The sequence below is a fragment of the Leuciscus leuciscus genome, assembly GCF_965113295.1.
Source record: "Leuciscus leuciscus genome assembly, contig: HAP1_SCAFFOLD_375, whole genome shotgun sequence".
NCBI classification, from domain to species: domain Eukaryota; kingdom Metazoa; phylum Chordata; class Actinopteri; order Cypriniformes; family Leuciscidae; genus Leuciscus; species Leuciscus leuciscus.
In genome coordinates this window covers 63531-69922 of record NW_028118364.1, presented here as the reverse complement: position 1 = coordinate 69922, position 6392 = coordinate 63531, and the positions used below count along the sequence as shown (strand labels likewise).

General features: G+C 36.3%; 1 long non-coding RNA gene across 1 annotated transcript; it reads left to right on the top strand.

The window, feature by feature from the left end:
- The first annotated feature begins 1509 nt into the window (after nucleotides 1-1509).
- Nucleotides 1510-3117, top strand: LOC309491585. The gene is made up of 3 exons (XR_014203195.1): nucleotides 1510-1761; nucleotides 2472-2553; nucleotides 2883-3117. It is a non-coding gene; the product is annotated as an uncharacterized lncRNA (long non-coding RNA).
- The last annotated feature ends 3275 nt before the right edge of the window (nucleotides 3118-6392 follow it).

Genomic DNA, 6392 nt, shown 5'->3' with positions numbered 1-6392 from the left:
GGTGAGCTCCTGCCTGTCCGCATTCAACGACAATAGTAAAGGGCGCTCGGCAGCTATTTATACCACAGAGAGGAGCTGTCTTTCACTTCGACGGTAAGTAAAAAAAAATTCAAGCTGCGATTTTTTACGATGGAGATCCTCGCGCGATCGAGTGTAGATTGTGTTGAACACGATAAGAACAAAAAATTCTGCGTTTATTCCTTAAAACAGTCGGCATTTCCCACATTGCTTCTGCTTTGCAGCTGCTATTGGCTCACGTCACTGTTATTAAGCGCCTCCTATTGGCGTAGGTAATGTTTACCTCACGATGATCAAGTATGTAAGGCGAACGGAACGAAACAGTCAAATTAACAATAAATTAACATGGTGAGTAACATTTTATGAACAATATTGTCAATATTGTTTGTTTTCCCTCTATTTTGCTGACTAGAATTTCAAAATAAAGCCCTACCAGAGTCTCAATGCAACAACAGAAAGCGATTGAACCCTGAATTTTGTGAACAGTTACATAATCCTATATAATTATAAATTCAATTGTTATAAGACTTTACAATATTACTGTTTGTTGTTGTATTTTTTTTCAAAACTTGAAACTTGTGTGTGTGTGTGTGTGTGTGTGTGTGTGTGTGTGTGTGTGTGTGTGTGTCAGTTGGATTTTTTAATGTTTTTGAAATAAGTCTCATGCGCTCCCCCAGCCTGCATTTATTTGATTAAAATATAGTAGCCTAGGCTATAAACTACAGTATTGTGATCTATTATTTTTATATTTTATAATATATTATAATTGTAACGATCTCATAGCTTTATTTATGCAATTGTAAATACAGTGGAAAATAAATGAATGCCAGATCTGATGCCGCTTTCTGTGTATGCACTGGAAAGATGGATTTTCCTTTAATGATTTAATTTGACTGGTGTTGCGTCCCAGGGCGTATGCATTTGTGTTTTATAATGTGTAAGTGTCACTCATTGATTTATTGAGTGTGTGTGCTGCCAATGGACCCAACGGCCTGCTGGGAGTTGTAGTTTTGTTGTATGTTTTGTCCAATTTCCTGTGCTCCTCCCTGTCCTCATCTAGGTGATGGGACCTACCAGCTGTTCCTCATCAATGGCAAGAGGATCCAGTATTCAAGCAGAGCCGGAGAGAGAGACTGGGAGAGAGTTCTTCTCCCAAGAGCCTGAGACTGGGAGAGAGTTCTTCTCCCAAGAGCCTGAGACTGGGAGAGAGTTCTTCTCCCAAGAGCCTGAGACTGTTGTGTTACCAGACTTGGAGTGTTGCTCTTGTTGGTGTATGTGAAGCTTAAATGTGTTGTTACGGCTGTAGTGGCAGCTTTGATGTGTTAAGCTTAAACCGAGGTCAACTTAAATGTCTTGTGGCTGTAGTGTACAGCTTTGAATTGCTTGGCCATTGTTGAGTGTTGGAGCAGTACACTGTAAAAAGGTTTTCAAGCAGTACTTCATCCAATTAATAATTTGTCTTTCAATTCAGTTTACCATTATTTGTTTTATTTTTCAAATAATATTTTTTTCGTTCAAAACATATTTAAATATAAATATTTTTCATTAAGAGCTCAAATAAGAAATATTTGTTTCGACGAATGTACAATTTCAAGGTTACACACAGGATTGCGCATGGGCATTAAACACAAATCTTCTCGACGACAACGACCACGTCAGCAGACCGCTGTAACCGCTCTTCTACGTGCCGTGGATCACTTTGCTGCTCCAGAGAGAATCAGATTTCATCGCGGATAAACTGAAGTAAGTGAAACAAACAACCATTTAAATGTGCTGCTGTATATTTAGAAGCCTGTACAAGACATGTTGCTCTGCCGAATTTATCTGTTAGATATCGTTATGTAACTTACGTTAGTTTAAAAATGTGTTAGCTAGCTTAGTTTACACTTGGCAAGTTAACGTTAATGTGTCGACGTTAATCAATTCCTGACCGATTACAAAAGGGAACATATACGTTTACCCCTGGCTTATTTTGATTTTACAATGGTAATTAACGTGAACGTTTAATCATTGAACATAACGTTATCTCGATGCAGCGTCATAAGAACGACGTTCTCTGGTTAAAACCATAGAAACCTGATCAACAATTAAGGAGCTGAAGTTAACTTACATGTAAAAGGACTGACGTTCACTTGTGATTAATGGTAACGTTATCTAACACGTATGACTGTCGACACTCACAATGGTCATTTAATTATGGATTGTATGCATAGAAGTATTGCTGCATTGGCGCCAATCGGTTGATGTCGGTTGGTTTTCAAAAAAGTGTAGTAGCAGCTACTAGCCAGAGGACACTGGGGGGGCAGACATTTTTTCGTGGCGTTAGTAATAGGATTGACACACTATTGAATCATATATTATAATAATTATTATATCAACTGATAACGTATATTGTGCTAAAGTTTGTTGACCATAATGTACCCTCATGCCAAATTTGTACTATCTTGATGCAGGATACTGACACCGATACAAAGAGCACTGAAATATCTCATCCATATGGGAGAAACAGTGGAGGACCTCATCAAAGATTTCCTGGTAAGGAAAGATTACTTTAGAGATGTGAAAATGCTAGATATGGCTGTCCACTTCAAAATTAGCCATCAGACTATGTTCAGATATATGTCTGATAACAGTCTGAAGGCTAATTTCAAATATAGAAACAATTACTTTCAGCTAAAATCAGAGTCCCATGTGCTGGAAAGTTTGTGCAACTTATATTTATATGTCAACAACAAATTGGAGTAAATTGTATAATTAGTTAGAAGTATTAGTATTATGTAAACTAATTTGGGGGGAAACCCAAGCTGTATTGATTCCTTATTCTTTTTTTCTTTTTCTTTTCTCATTCCTAAATTCTTTTCCAGGTGTTGGAGAAGGAAGAGGCTGAAAACACTCTTCAGAAGAAACCATGGAAATCTTTGTCATCAGAGATGCACAAGCTGTATACCCACAAACATTGGAATCATACTTGAGGGTCAAGAGGTTCTGAGGGACTTGCTGTCTGTCGCAAATGTTGAAAAAGTTGAAAATCTGACACGAAATTGTGGATGTGTGGAAGTAATGTATATAATAATTTAATAAATATCGATTTAATGAAAATTATGTGTCTTTTTTATTTGATTTTGGACAAGATTAATTAATGTTCCTTAATGGGAAATATGTTTTATTGAATCCATATCTTTTTGTTTGTTTAAAATAAATAATTTCTATTAACTTGTATTTTTAAAAATTAGAAATAATTGTATTATTAAATCAATATCTATTTAATTGGAGAAAACAAATAATTTCTAATACATATTTATTAAATGAGAATTTGTTTTGATAAAATCTATATATTTTTGTTTAGATCAAAAATAGAATTTAAATTAATTGATTTTTTTCAACAAGAAAAATATGCTTTGTGCCAAGTTTTATAAAATAGTTTTCATAGACATAGAAAATATTGGTAAGGGCAAGTTATTTATTTTTCATTGGCTCAAGTTATAAAATATAGATGTGAACCATTACCCTAAAATTTTTTAATTGGATGAATGAAAATATTTTTTCAGTGTAGGGAGTGGGTGCCATTTTTCTTTTCTCCTGGTTTTTTTGTTGTTGTTTTTTTTTGTGTTAGTTAGGAAGTAAGGTAAGAGTTGTGTTGTTTATTGTTGTAGGTTAATTAGGTTGTCCTTCTACCGGCTAGTGATCTTTTGTTTGTTTGGGCTTTTACCTGCTCCTGAAGAACACGCTTCATTTCTTTTTCTTTTGGAGCTGTTTGTTTAGGATTCTTTTTGCACTGTATTTATCACTTATTGTAAATAAATGTATTGGAAATCTTACTTTGTGTATTGTGTGCTGGGACTCAGTATAGGTTGACTTTTCTTTGTCGCTGTTCATTTTTTGCTTTAAAGTGACTTTCCCTTTTGCCCCTAGAACATGAATTGGGAACATAACACTGGTGGGTATTGTGTAATTATTCTTCTAGAATGTAGTCTTTTCTCTCTCTCTGTTTTGCATGCGTGGTCATAATCATTATTGTTGTTGTTGTTGTTGTTATTATTCTATATATATATATTTTTTGCCTCTGTCACAGTGTATTCAGTGTATACTGTTCATAGGCAACACCAATAGGTGTCATGTCACACAAAATAAACATATGACCACTGTTGTACAGTATCCATTACTTGGACTATTTAAATGTAGTATTAAAAAAAAGGCAAAAAGATCGTCGCGCTGCAGTGGGAGTATGCCCAGCCAGATCTGCCTGCCAGTCTAGCGATCAATGGGTGAGCTCCTGCCTGTCCGCATTCAACGACAATAGTAAAGGGCGCTCGGCAGCTATTTATACCACAGAGAGGAGCTGTCTTTCACTTCGACGGTAACTAAAAAAAAATTCAAGCTGCGATTTTTTACGATGGAGATCCTCGCGCGATCGAGTGTAGATTGTGTTGAACACGATAAGAACAAAAAATTCTGCGTTTATTCCTTAAAACAGTCGGCATTTCCCACATTGCTTCTGCTTTGCAGCTGCTATTGGCTCACGTCACTGTTATTAAGCGCCTCCTATTGGCGTAGGTAATGTTTACCTCACGATGATCAAGTATGTAAGGCGAACGGAACGAAACAGTCAAATTAACAATAAATTAACATGGTGAGTAACATTTTATGAACAATATTGTCAATATTGTTTGTTTTCCCTCTATTTTGCTGACTAGAATTTCAAAATAAAGCCCTACCAGAGTCTCAATGCAACAACAGAAAGCGATTGAACCCTGAATTTTGTGAACAGTTACATAATCCTATATAATTATAAATTCAATTGTTATAAGACTTTACAATATTACTGTTTGTTGTTGTATTTTTTTTCAAAACTTGAAACTTGTGTGTGTGTGTGTGTGTGTGTGTGTGTCAGTTGGATTTTTTTAATGTTTTTGAAATAAGTCTCATGCGCTCCCCCAGCCTGCATTTATTTGATTAAAATATAGTAGCCTAGGCTATAAACTACAGTATTGTGATCTATTATTTTTATATTTTATAATATATTATAATTGTAACGATCTCATAGCTTTATTTATGCAATTGTAAATACAGTGGAAAATAAATGAATGCCAGATCTGATGCCGCTTTCTGTGTATGCACTGGAAAGATGGATTTTCCTTTAATGATTTAATTTGACTGGTGTTGCGTCCCAGGGCGTATGCATTTGTGTTTTATAATGTGTAAGTGTCACTCATTGATTTATTGAGTGTGTGTGCTGCCAATGGACCCAACGGCCTGCTGGGAGTTGTAGTTTTGTTGTATGTTTTGTCCAATTTCCTGTGCTCCTCCCTGTCCTCATCTAGGTGATGGGACCTACCAGCTGTTCCTCATCAATGGCAAGAGGATCCAGTATTCAAGCAGAGCCGGAGAGAGAGACTGGGAGAGAGTTCTTCTCCCAAGAGCCTGAGACTGGGAGAGAGTTCTTCTCCCAAGAGCCTGAGACTGGGAGAGAGTTCTTCTCCCAAGAGCCTGAGACTGGGAGAGAGTTCTTCTCCCAAGAGCCTGAGACTGTTGTGTTACCAGACTTGGAGTGTTGCTCTTGTTGGTGTATGTGAAGCTTAAATGTGTTGTTACGGCTGTAGTGGCAGCTTTGATGTGTTAAGCTTAAACCGAGGTCAACTTAAATGTCTTGTGGCTGTAGTGTACAGCTTTGAATTGCTTGGCCATTGTTGAGTGTTGGAGCAGTAGGGAGTGGGTGCCATTTTTCTTTTCTCCTGGTTTTTTTGTTGTTGTTTTTTTTTGTGTTAGTTAGGAAGTAAGGTAAGAGTTGTGTTGTTTATTGTTGTAGGTTAATTAGGTTGTCCTTCTACCGGCTAGTGATCTTTTGTTTGTTTGGGCTTTTACCTGCTCCTGAAGAACACGCTTCATTTCTTTTTCTTTTGGAGCTGTTTGTTTAGGATTCTTTTTGCACTGTATTTATCACTTATTGTAAATAAATGTATTGGAAATCTTACTTTGTGTATTGTGTGCTGGGACTCAGTATAGGTTGACTTTTCTTTGTCGCTGTTCATTTTTTGCTTTAAAGTGACTTTCCCTTTTGCCCCTAGAACATGAATTGGGAACATAACACTGGTAACAGTGGGTATTGTGTAATTATTCTTCTAGAATGTAGTCTTTTCTCTCTCTCTGTTTTGCATGCGTGGTCATAATCATTATTGTTGTTGTTGTTGTTGTTATTATTCTATATATATATATTTTTTGCCTCTGTCACAGTGTATTCAGTGTATACTGTTCATAGGCAACACCAATAGGTGTCATGTCACACAAAATAAACATATGACCACTGTTGTACAGTATCCATTACTTGGACTATTTAAATGTAGTATTAAAAAAAAGGCAAAAAGATCGTCGCGCTG